This window comes from Oncorhynchus kisutch, linkage group LG9 (genome assembly GCF_002021735.2).
Source record: "Oncorhynchus kisutch isolate 150728-3 linkage group LG9, Okis_V2, whole genome shotgun sequence".
In the NCBI taxonomy this organism is placed as follows: domain Eukaryota; kingdom Metazoa; phylum Chordata; class Actinopteri; order Salmoniformes; family Salmonidae; genus Oncorhynchus; species Oncorhynchus kisutch.
In genome coordinates, this window is record NC_034182.2 from 46,078,231 (window position 1) to 46,091,872 (window position 13,642).

Here is a 13,642-nt window from a genome sequence, read left to right on the forward strand (position 1 = left end):
AGGATGGTAACTCTAATGAACTTATCCTCTGCAGGAGGATTTGATGGTTTTTGCGACTGCACTTGAAGAAATATTAAAAGTTCTTGAAATTTCCCTGCTTGACTGACCTTAATGTCTTAAAGGAATGATGGACTGTCATTTCTCTTTGCGTATTTGAGCTGTTCTTGCCAAAATATGGACTTGGTCTTTTACCAATTAGGTCTATCTTCTCTATACCACCCCTACCTTGTCACAACACAACTGAGTGGCTCAAACGCATTAAGAAGGAAAGAAATTCCACGAATTAACTTAACAAGGCACATCTGTTAATTGAAAGGCATTCCAGGTAACTACCTCGTGAAGCTGGTTGAGAGAATGCGAAGAGTGTGCAAAACGGTCATCAAGGCAAAGAGAGGCTACTTTAAAGAATCTCAAATATTTTGGGATTTGTTTAACACTTTTTTGGTTACTACATGATTCCACATGTTATTTCATTGTTTTGATATCTTCACTAATATTCTACCATGTAGAAATTTGTAAAAAATTAAGAAAAACCCTTGAATGAGTACGTAGGTAAAATTATCTCCCAGATTTAGGACATATACTTAAAAACCTTGTTTCTTATGATAAAAATGTTTGTCTTTCCTTTTTAATGTTTTATTCTATGGGCTTTAATAGTAAAGGGCAAAATCTATATTTTACCAATTCATTTTTTAATACTTTTGTTTCATACCTAAAGGGGTCCTAAAATTCTAAATCAAATAGCTAGATGATCCATGGTATGACCATCTTAAAACAATTCCCAATGTCAGCTTAGTACCCCAACATCTTCAACTCTAAACAATGAAACATTGTGCACACATATGTGCTGCGATAGTGCATTTCAGTGCTTACCATTCTTTTCTACACTGATCATTCCCCCTTTGGACATGACTCAGACGTGACGCATGCATCCAAGGCAACCCAACAGTGTCGGTGGATAATCTTTCAAGGGTTGTACCGTCCTCAGTCTAACCCTCCCAATACGTAGACAACAAGATAAAGAAATTGCAATAAATGTTACAGTAAATCGACCAATAGCCACTGATACAGAGTAGCTTGTCATCACCTGAAGTACACCACATGGCCTTCTCTCTTCATCCCTAACCAGGGAGCTCAATAGATTCCTAAAAAATGTCATTCATTTTAGAAATCACCTGCAGGATTACATTTCCAAGTGTGAAATCCTATGACACCTCTCCACAAAATATGAATGAGGGCACGAGTTGAATGAAGAACGTGTAGTAGCGTTTCTCTACCGCTCCCTTAAATGACCCCTCGGCAGTGTAATGTTTCTTTAAAAATTAATCTGAATAACAAATACAATTATACTTAAAACCCTTGAATTCATAAGGAAATGTACGTTTAATTTACACCATGCATGCGCTTGTTGTATGTGAGTAGTTCACCTTCCCTTGCTTTCTTCACAGTTCAGGAGCAGAGCTCGGTCACTCCTTCTCACCCCTTCCAGAATCAGAACTAGGCAGTTCAGGAGCAGAGCTCGGTCACTCCTTCTCAACCCATCCAGAATCAGAACTTCACAGTTCAGGAGCAGAGCTCGGTCACTCCTTCTCAACCCTTCCAGAATCAGAACTTCACAGTTCAGGAGCAGAGCTCAGTCACTCCTACTCACCCCTTCCAGAATGAGAACAGAGCTCAGTCACTTCTTCTCACCCCTTCCAGAATCAGAACAGAGCTCGGTCACTCCTTCTCAAGCCTTCCAGAATCAGAACTTCACAGTTCAGGAGCAGAGCTCAGTCACTCCTTCTCACCCCTTCCAGAATCAGAACTTCACAGTTCAGGAGCAGAGCTCGGTCACTCCTTCTCAACCCTTCCAGAATCAGAACTTCGCAGTTCAGGAGCAGAGCTCGGTCACTCCCTCTTAACCCTTCCAGAATCAGAACTTCACAGTTCAGGAGCAGAGCTCAGTCACTCCTTCTCACCCCTTCCAGAATGAGAACAGAGCTCGGTCACTCCTTCTCACCCCTTCCAGAATCAGAACAGAGCTCAGTCACTCCTTCTCACCCCTTCCAGAATCAGAACAGAGCTCGGTCACTCCTTCTCACCCCTTCCAGAATCAGAACTTCACAGTTCATGAGCAGAGCTCGGTCACTCCTTCTCACCCCTTCCAGAATCAGAACAGAGCTTGGTCACTCCTTCTCACCCCTTCCAGAATCAGAACTTCACAGTTCAGGAGCAGAGCTCGGTCACTCCTCAGCCCATCCAGAATCAGAACAGAGCTCGGTCACTCCGTCTCAACCCTTCCAGAATCAGAACTTCACAGTTCAGGAGCAGAGCTCTGTCACTCCTTCTCACTCCTTCCAGAATCAGAACAGAGCTTGGTCACTCCGTCTCAACCCTTCCAGAATCAGAACAGAGCTCAGTCATTTCTTCTCACTCCTTCCAGAATCAGAAAAGAGCTCAGTCACTCCTTCTCAATCCTTCCAGAATCAGAACTTCACAGTTCAGGAGCAGAGCTCTGTCACTCCTTCTCAACCCTTCCAGAATCAGAACATCACAGTACAGGAGCAGAGCTCGGTCACTCCTTCTCACACCTTCCCAGAATCACAACTTCACAGTTCAGGAACAGAGCTCGGTCACTCCTTCTCACCCCTTCCAGAATGAGAACAGAGCTCAGTCACTTCTTCTCACCCCTTCCAGAATCAGAACAGAGCTCGGTCACTCCTTCTCAAGCCTTCCAGAATCAGAACTTCACAGTTCAGGAGCAGAGCTCAGTCACTCCTTCTCACCCCTTCCAGAATGAGAACTTCACAGTTCAGGAGCAGAGCTCAGTCACTCCTTCTCACCCCTTCCAGAATGAGAACTTCACAGTTCAGGAGCAGAGCTCAGTCACTCCTTCTCACCCCTTCCAGAATCAGAACTTCACAGTTTAGGAGTAGAGCTCGGTCACTCCCACTCAACCATTCCAGAATCAGAACTTCACAGTTCAGGAGCAGAGCTCGGTCACTCCTTCACACCCCGTCCAGAATCAGAACTTCACAGTTCAGGAACAGAGCTCGGTCACTCCTTCTCACCCCTTCCAGAATGAGAACAGAGCTCAGTCACTTCTTCTCACCCCTTCCAGAATCAGAACAGAGCTCGGTCACTCCTTCTCAAGCCTTCCAGAATCAGAACTTCACAGTTCAGGAGCAGAGCTCAGTCACTCCTTCTCACCCCTTCCAGAATGAGAACTTCACAGTTCAGGAGCAGAGCTCAGTCACTCCTTCTCACCCCTTCCAGAATCAGAACTTCACAGTTCAGGAGCAGAGCTCGGTCACTCCTTCTCACACCTTCCAGAATCAGAACTTCACAGTTCAGGAGTAGAGCTCGGTCACTCCCACTCAACCATTCCAGAATCAGAACTTCACAGTTCAGGAGCAGACCTCGGTCACTCCTTCACACCCCGTCCAGAATCAGAACTTCACAGTTCAGGAACAGAGCTCGGTCACTCCTTCTCACCCCTTCCAGAATCAGAACTTCACAGTTCAGGAGGAGAGCTCAGTCACTCCTTCTCACCCCTTCCAGAATCAGAACAGAGCTCGGTCACTCCTTCTCACCCCTTCCAGAATCAGAACTTCACAGTTCAGGAGCAGAGCTCGGTCACTCCTTCTCACCCCTTCCAGAATCAGAACTTCACCGTTCAGGAATAGAGCTCGGTCACTCCTTCTCACCCCTTCCAGAATCAGAACTTCACAGTTCAGGAGCAGAGCTCAGTCACTCCTTCTCACCCCTTCCAGAATCAGAACAGAGCTCGGTCACTCCTTCTCACCCCTTCCAGAATAAGAACTTCACAGTTCAGGAGCAGAGCTCGGTCACTCCTTCTCACCCCGTCCAGAATCAGAACAGAGCTTGGTAACTCCTTCTCACCCCTTCCAGAATCAGAACTTCACAGTTCAGGAGCAGAGCTCGGTCACTCCTTCTCACCCCTTCCAGAATCAGAACTTCACCGTTCAGGAATAGAGCTCGGTCACTCCTTCTCACCCCTTCCATAATCAGAACTTCACAGTTCAGGAACAGAGCTCGGTCATTCCTTCTCACCCCTTCCAGAATCAGAACAGAGCTCGGTCACTCCGTCTCAACCCTTCCAGAATCAGAACAGAGCTCAGTCACTCCTTCTCACCCCTTCCAGAATCAGAACAGAGCTCAGTCACTACTTCTCAAACTTTCCAGAATCAGAACTTCACAGATCAGGAGCAGAGCTCGGTCACTCCTTCTCACCCCTTCCAGAAACAGAACAGAGCTCGGTCACTCCTTCTCACCCCTTCCAGAATCAGAACTTCACAGTTCAGGAACAGAGCTCGGTCATTCCTTCTCACCCCTTCCAGAATCAGAACAGAGCTCGGTCACTCCGTCTCAACCCTTCCAGAATCAGAACAGAGCTCAGTCACTCCTTCTCACCCCTTCCAGAATCAGAACAGAGCTCAGTCACTACTTCTCAAACTTTCCAGAATCAGAACTTCACAGATCAGGAGCAGAGCTCGGTCACTCCTTCTCACCCCTTCCAGAAACAGAACAGAGCTCGGTCAATCCTTCTCACCCCTTCCAGAATCAGAACTTCACAGTTCAGGAGCAGAGCTAGGTCACTCGCTCTGTCATTCCTTCTCATCCCTTCCAGAATCAGAACAGAGCTCGGTAACTCTGTCTCACCCCTTCCAGAATCAGAACTTCACAGTTCAGGAGCAGAGCTCAGTCACTCCTTCTCACCCCTTCCAGAATGAGAACAGAGCTCGGTCACTCCTTCTCACCCCTTCCAGACTCAGAACTTCACAGTTTAGGAGTAGAGCTCGGTCACTCCCACTCAACCATTCCAGAATCAGAACTTCACAGTTCAGGAGCAGAGCTCGGTCACTCCTTCACACCCCGTCCAGAATCAGAACTTCACAGTTCAGGAACAGAGCTCGGTCACTCCTTCTCACCCCTTCCAGAATGAGAACAGAGCTCAGTCACTTCTTCTCACCCCTTCCAGAATCAGAACAGAGCTCGGTCACTCCTTCTCAAGCCTTCCAGAATCAGAACTTCACAGTTCAGGAGCAGAGCTCAGTCACTCCTTCTCACCCCTTCCAGAATGAGAACTTCACAGTTCAGGAGCAGAGCTCAGTCACTCCTTCTCACCCCTTCCAGAATCAGAACTTCACAGTTCAGGAGCAGAGCTCGGTCACTCCTTCTCACACCTTCCAGAATCAGAACTTCACAGTTCAGGAGTAGAGCTCGGTCACTCCCACTCAACCATTCCAGAATCAGAACTTCACAGTTCAGGAGCAGAGCTCGGTCACTCCTTCACACCCCGTCCAGAATCAGAACTTCACAGTTCAGGAACAGAGCTCGGTCACTCCTTCTCACCCCTTCCAGAATCAGAATTTCACAGTTCAGGAGCAGAGCTTGGTCACTTCTTCTCAACCCTTCCAGAATCCGAACTTCACAGTTCAGGAACAGAGCTCGGTCACTCCTTCTCGCCCCTTCCAGAATGAGAACAGAGCTCGGTCACTCCGTCTCAACCCTTCCAGACTCAGAACTTCACAGTTCAGGAGGAGAGCTCAGTCACTCCTTCTCACCCCTTCCAGAATCAGAACAGAGCTCGGTCACTCCTTCTCACCCCTTCCAGAATCAGAACTTCACAGTTCAGGAGCAGAGCTCGGTCACTCCTTCTCACCCCTTCCAGAATCAGAACTTCACCGTTCAGGAATAGAGCTCGGTCACTCCTTCTCACCCCTTCCAGAATCAGAACTTCACAGTTCAGGAGCAGAGCTCAGTCACTCCTTCTCACCCCTTCCAGAATCAGAACAGAGCTCGGTCACTCCTTCTCACCCCTTCCAGAATAAGAACTTCACAGTTCAGGAGCAGAGCTCGGTCACTCCTTCTCACCCCGTCCAGAATCAGAACAGAGCTTGGTAACTCCTTCTCACCCCTTCCAGAATCAGAACTTCACAGTTCAGGAGCAGAGCTCGGTCACTCCTTCTCACCCCTTCCAGAATCAGAACTTCACCGTTCAGGAATAGAGCTCGGTCACTCCTTCTCACCCCTTCCATAATCAGAACTTCACAGTTCAGGAACAGAGCTCGGTCATTCCTTCTCACCCCTTCCAGAATCAGAACAGAGCTCGGTCACTCCGTCTCAACCCTTCCAGAATCAGAACAGAGCTCAGTCACTCCTTCTCACCCCTTCCAGAATCAGAACAGAGCTCAGTCACTACTTCTCAAACTTTCCAGAATCAGAACTTCACAGATCAGGAGCAGAGCTCGGTCACTCCTTCTCACCCCTTCCAGAATCAGAACAGAGCTCGGTCACTCCGTCTCAACCCTTCCAGAATCAGAACAGAGCTCGGTCACTCCTTCTCACCCTTTCCAGAATCAGAACTTCACAGTTCAGGAACAGAGCTCGGTCATTCCTTCTCACCCCTTCCAGAATCAGAACAGAGCTCGGTCACTCCGTCTCAACCCTTCCAGAATCAGAACAGAGCTCGGTCACTCCTTCTCACCCCTTCCAGAATCAGAACTTCACAGATCAGGAGCAGAGCTCGGTCACTCCTTCTCACCCCTTCCAGAAACAGAACAGAGCTCGGTCAATCCTTCTCACCCCTTCCAGAATCAGAACTTCACAGTTCAGGAGCAGAGCTAGGTCACTCGCTCTGTCATTCCTTCTCATCCCTTCCAGAATCAGAACAGAGCTCGGTCACTCCTTCTCACCCCTTCCAGAATCAGAACTTCACAGTTCAGGAGCAGAGCTCGGTCACTCCTTCTCACCCCTTCCAGAATCAGAACTTCACCGTTCAGGAATAGAGCTCGGTCACTCCTTCTCACCCCTTCCAGAATCAGAACTTCACAGTTCAGGAGCAGAGCTCAGTCACTCCTTCTCACCCCTTCCAGAATCAGAACAGAGCTCGGTCACTCCTTCTCACCCCTTCCAGAATAAGAACTTCACAGTTCAGGAGCAGAGCTCGGTCACTCCTTCTCACCCCTTCCATAATCAGAACTTCACAGTTCAGGAACAGAGCTCGGTCATTCCTTCTCACCCCTTCCAGAATCAGAACAGAGCTCGGTCACTCCGTCTCAACCCTTCCAGAATCAGAACAGAGCTCAGTCACTCCTTCTCACCCCTTCCAGAATCAGAACAGAGCTCAGTCACTACTTCTCAAACTTTCCAGAATCAGAACTTCACAGATCAGGAGCAGAGCTCGGTCACTCCTTCTCACCCCTTCCAGAAACAGAACAGAGCTCGGTCACTCCTTCTCACCCTTTCCAGAATCAGAACTTCACAGTTCAGGAACAGAGCTCGGTCATTCCTTCTCACCCCTTCCAGAATCAGAACAGAGCTCGGTCACTCCGTCTCAACCCTTCCAGAATCAGAACAGAGCTCGGTCACTCCTTCTCACCCTTTCCAGAATCAGAACTTCACAGTTCAGGAACAGAGCTCGGTCATTCCTTCTCACCCCTTCCAGAATCAGAACAGAGCTCGGTCACTCCGTCTCAACCCTTCCAGAATCAGAACAGAGCTCGGTCACTCCTTCTCACCCCTTCCAGAATCAGAACTTCACAGATCAGGAGCAGAGCTCGGTCACTCCTTCTCACCCCTTCCAGAAACAGAACAGAGCTCGGTCAATCCTTCTCACCCCTTCCAGAATCAGAACTTCACAGTTCAGGAGCAGAGCTAGGTCACTCGCTCTGTCATTCCTTCTCATCCCTTCCAGAATCAGAACAGAGCTCGGTAACTCTGTCTCACCCCTTCCAGAATCAGAACTTCACAGTTCAGGAGCAGAGCTCAGTCACTCCTTCTCACCCCTTCCAGAATGAGAACAGAGCTCGGTCACTCCTTCTCACCCCTTCCAGACTCAGAACAGAGCTCAGTCACTCCTTCTCACCCCATCCAGAATCAGAACAGAGCTCGGTCACTCCTTCTCACCCCGTCCAGAATCAGAACAGAGCTCAGTCACTCCTTCTCACCCCTTCCAGAATCAGAACTTCACAGTTCAGGAATAGAGCTCGGTCACTCCTTCTCACCCCTTCCAGAATCAGAACTTCACAGTTCAGGAACAGAGCTCGGTCATTCCTTCTCACCCCTTCCAGAATCAGAACAGAGCTCGGTCACTCCGTCTCAACCCTTCCAGAATCAGAACAGAGCTCAGTCACTCCTTCTCACCCCTTCCAGAATCAGAACAGAGCTCAGTCACTACTTCTCACCCCTTCCAGAATCAGAATTTCACAGTTCAGGAGCAGAGCTTGGTCACTTCTTCTCAACCCTTCCAGAATCCGAACTTCACAGTTCAGGGACAGAGCTCGGTCACTCCTTCTCTCCCCTTCCAGAATGAGAACAGAGCTCGGTCACTCCGTCTCAACCCTTCCAGAAACAGAATTTCACAGTTCAGGAGCAGAGCTTGGTCACTTCTTCTCAACCCTTCCAGAATCCGAACTTCACAGTTCAGGAACAGAGCTCGGTCACTCCTTCTCGCCCCTTCCAGAATGAGAACAGAGCTCGGTCACTCCGTCTCAACCCTTCCAGACTCAGAACTTCACAGTTCAGGAGGAGAGCTCAGTCACTCCTTCTCACCCCTTCCAGAATCAGAACAGAGCTCGGTCACTCCTTCTCACCCCTTCCAGAATCAGAACTTCACAGTTCAGGAGCAGAGCTCGGTCACTCCTTCTCACCCCTTCCAGAATCAGAACTTCACCGTTCAGGAATAGAGCTCGGTCACTCCTTCTCACCCCTTCCAGAATCAGAACTTCACAGTTCAGGAGCAGAGCTCAGTCACTCCTTCTCACCCCTTCCAGAATGAGAACAGAGCTCGGTCACTCCTTCTCACCCCTTCCAGAATCAGAACAGAGCTCAGTCACTCCTTCTCACCCCATCCAGAATTAGAACAGAGCTCGGTCACTCCTTCTCACCCCTTCCAGAATGAGAACAGAGCTCAGTCACTCCTTCTCACCCCTTCCAGAATCAGAGCAGAGCTCGGTCACTCCTTCTCACCCCTTCCAGAAACAGAACAGAGCTCGGTCAATCCTTCTCACCCCTTCCAGAATCAGAACTTCACAGTTCAGGAGCAGAGCTAGGTCACTCGCTCTGTCATTCCTTCTCATCCCTTCCAGAATCAGAACAGAGCTCGGTAACTCTGTCTCACCCCTTCCAGAATCAGAACTTCACAGTTCAGGAGCAGAGCTCAGTCACTCCTTCTCACCCCTTCCAGAATGAGAACAGAGCTCGGTCACTCCTTCTCACCCCTTCCAGACTCAGAACAGAGCTCAGTCACTCCTTCTCACCCCATCCAGAATCAGAACAGAGCTCGGTCACTCCTTCTCACCCCGTCCAGAATCAGAACAGAGCTCAGTCACTCCTTCTCACCCCTTCCAGAATCAGAACTTCACAGTTCAGGAATAGAGCTCGGTCACTCCTTCTCACCCCTTCCAGAATCAGAACTTCACAGTTCAGGAACAGAGCTCGGTCATTCCTTCTCACCCCTTCCAGAATCAGAACAGAGCTCGGTCACTCCGTCTCAACCCTTCCAGAATCAGAACAGAGCTCAGTCACTCCTTCTCACCCCTTCCAGAATCAGAACAGAGCTCAGTCACTACTTCTCACCCCTTCCAGAATCAGAATTTCACAGTTCAGGAGCAGAGCTTGGTCACTTCTTCTCAACCCTTCCAGAATCCGAACTTCACAGTTCAGGGACAGAGCTCGGTCACTCCTTCTCGCCCCTTCCAGAATGAGAACAGAGCTCGGTCACTCCGTCTCAACCCTTCCAGAATCAGAATTTCACAGTTCAGGAGCAGAGCTTGGTCACTTCTTCTCAACCCTTCCAGAATCCGAACTTCACAGTTCAGGAACAGAGCTCGGTCACTCCTTCTCGCCCCTTCCAGAATGAGAACAGAGCTCGGTCACTCCGTCTCAACCCTTCCAGACTCAGAACTTCACAGTTCAGGAGGAGAGCTCAGTCACTCCTTCTCACCCCTTCCAGAATCAGAACAGAGCTCGGTCACTCCTTCTCACCCCTTCCAGAATCAGAACTTCACAGTTCAGGAGCAGAGCTCGGTCACTCCTTCTCACCCCTTCCAGAATCAGAACTTCACCGTTCAGGAATAGAGCTCGGTCACTCCTTCTCACCCCTTCCAGAATCAGAACTTCACAGTTCAGGAGCAGAGCTCATTCACTCCTTCTCACCCCTTCCAGAATGAGAACAGAGCTCGGTCACTCCTTCTCACCCCATCCAGAATCAGAACAGAGCTCGGTCACTCCTTCTCACCCCTTCCAGAATGAGAACAGAGCTCAGTCACTCCTTCTCACCCCTTCCAGAATCAGAGCAGAGCTCGGTCACTCCTTCTCACCCCTTCCAGAATCAGAACTTCACCGTTCAGGAATAGAGCTCGGTCACTCCTTCTCACCCCTTCCAGAATCAGAACTTCACAGTTCAGGAACAGAGCTCGGTCATTCCTTCTCACCCCTTCCAGAATCAGAACAGAGCTCGGTCACTCCGTCTCAACCCTTCCAGAATCAGAACAGAGCTCAGTCACTCCTTCTCACCCCTTCCAGAATCAGAACAGAGCTCAGTCACTACTTCTCAAACTTTCCAGAATCAGAACTTCACAGATCAGGAGCAGAGCTCGGTCACTCCTTCTCACCCCTTCCAGAAACAGAACAGAGCTCGGTCACTCCTTCTCACCCCTTCCAGAATCAGAACTTCACAGTTCAGGAGCAGAGCTAGGTCACTCGCTCTGTCATTCCTTCTCATCCCTTCCAGAATCAGAACAGAGCTCGGTAACTCTGTCTCACCCCTTCCAGAATCAGAACTTCACAGTTCAGGAGCAGAGCTCAGTCACTCCGTCTCACCCCTTCCAGAATGAGAACAGAGCTCGGTCACTCCTTCTCACCCCTTCCAGAATCAGAACAGAGCTCAGTCACTCCTTCTCACCCCATCCAGAATCAGAACAGAGCTCGGTCACTCCTTCTCACCCCTTCCAGAATCAGAACAGAGCTTGGTAACTCTGTCTCACCCCTTCCAGGATCAGAACTTCACAGTTCAGGAGCAGAGCTCAGTCACTCCTTCTCACCCCTTCCAGAATGAGAACAGAGCTCGGTCACTCCTTCTCACCCCTTCCAGAATCAGAACAGAGCTCAGTCACTCCTTCTCACCCCTTCCAGAATCAGAACTTCACCGTTCAGGAATAGAGCTCGGTCACTCCTTCTCACCCCTTCCAGAATCAGAACTTCACAGTTCAGGAACAGAGCTCGGTCATTCCTTCTCACCCCTTCCAGAATCAGAACAGAGCTCGGTCACTCCGTCTCAACCCTTCCAGAATCAGAACAGAGCTCAGTCACTCCTTCTCACCCCTTCCAGAATCAGAACAGAGCTCAGTCACTACTTCTCAAACTTTCCAGAATCAGAACTTCACAGATCAGGAGCAGAGCTCGGTCACTCCTTCTCACCCCTTCCAGAAACAGAACAGAGCTCGGTCACTCCTTCTCACCCCTTCCAGAATCAGAACTTCACAGTTCAGGAGCAGAGCTAGGTCACTCGCTCTGTCATTCCTTCTCACCCCTTCCAGAATCAGAACAGAGCTCAGTCACTACTTCTCAAACTTTCCAGAATCAGAACTTCACAGTTCAGGAGCAGAGCTCAGTCACTCCTTCTCACCCCTTCCAGAATGAGAACAGAGCTCGGTCACTCCTTCTCACCCCTTCCAGAATCAGAACAGAGCTCAGTCACTCCTTCTCACCCCATCCAGAATCAGAACAGAGCTTGGTCACTCCTTCTCACCCCTTCCAGAATCAGAACAGAGCTTGGTAACTCTGTCTCACCCCTTCCAGGATCAGAACTTCACAGTTCAGGAGCAGAGCTCAGTCACTCCTTCTCACCCCTTCCAGAATGAGAACAGAGCTCGGTCACTCCTTCTCACCCCTTCCAGAATCAGAACAGAGCTCAGTCACTCCTTCTCACCCCATCCAGAATCAGAACAGAGCTCGGTCACTCCTTCTCACCCCATCCAGAATCAGAACAGAGCTCGGTCACTCCTTCTCACCCCTTCCAGAATCAGAACAGAGCTCAGTCACTCCTTCTCACCCCTTCCAGAATCAGAACTTCACAGTTCAGGAGCAGAGCTCGGTCACTCCTTCTCACCCCTTCCAGAATCAGAACAGAGCTCAGTCACTCCTTCTCACCCCTTCCAGAATCAGAACCTCACAGTTCAGGAGCAGAGCTCGGTCACTCCTTCTCACCCCTTCCAGAATGAGAACAGAGCTCAGTCACTCCTTCTCAACCCTTCCAGAATCAGAACTTCACAGTTCAGGAGCAGAGCTCAGTCACTCCTTCTCACCCCTTCCAGAATCAGAACAGAGCTCGGTCACTCCTTATCACCCCTTGCAGAATCAGAACTTCACAGTACAGGAACAGAGCTCGGTCACTCCTTCTCACCCCTTCCAGAATGAGAACACAGCTCGGTCACTCCATCTCAACCCTTCCAGAATCAGAACTTCACAGTTCAGGAGCAGAGCTCAGTCACTCCTTCTCACCCCTTCCAGAATCAGAGCTTCACAGTTCAGGAGCAGAGCTCGGTCACTCCTTCTCAAGCCTTCCAGAATCAGAACTTCACAGTTCAGGAGCAGAGCTCAGTCACTCCTTCTCACCCCTTCCAGAATCAGAACTTCACAGTTTAGGAGCAGAGCTCGGTCACTCCTTCTCACCCCTTCCAGAATCAGAACTTCACAGTTCAGGAGCAGAGCTCGGTCACTCCTTCTCAACCCTTCCAAAATCAGAACTTCACAGTTCAGGAACAGAGCTCGGTCACTCTTTCTCACCCCTTCCAGAATCAGAACTTCACAGTTCAGGAACAGAGCTCGGTCACTCCATCTCAACCCTTCCAGAATCAGAACTTCACAGTTCAGGAGCAGAGCTCAGTCACTCCTTCTCACCCCTTGCAGAATCAGAGCTTCACAGTTCAGGAGCAGAGCTCGGTCACTCCTTCTCAACCCTTCCAGAATCAGAACTTCACAGTTCAGGAGCAGAGCTCAGTCACTCCTTCTCACCCCTTCCAGAATGAGAACAGAGCTCGGTCACTCCGTCTCAACCCTTCCAGAATCAGAACTTCACAGTTCAGGAGCAGAGCTCAGTCACTCCTTCTCACCCCTTTCAGAATCAGAACAGAGCTCGGTCACTCCTTCTCACCCCTTGCAGAATCAGAACTTCACAGTTCAGGAACAGAGCTCGGTCACTCCTTCTCACCTCTTCCAGAATCAGAACTTCACCGTTCAGGAATAGAGCTCGGTCACTCCTTCTCACCCCTTCCAGAATCAGAACTTCACAGTTCAGGAACAGAGCTCGGTCATTCCTTCTCACCCCTTCCAGAATCAGAACAGAGCTCGGTCACTCCGTCTCAACCCTTCCAGAATCAGAACAGAGCTCAGTCACTCCTTCTCACCCCTTCCAGGATCAGAACAGAGCTCAGTCACTACTTCTCAAACTTTCCAGAATCAGAACTTCACAGATCAGGAGCAGAGCTCGGTCACTCCTTCTCACCCCTTCCAGAAACAGAACAGAGCTCGGTCACTCCTTCTCACCCCTTCCAGAATCAGAACTTCACAGTTCAGGAGCAGAGCTAGGTCACTCGCTCTGTCATTCCTTCTCATCCCTTCCAGAATCAGAACA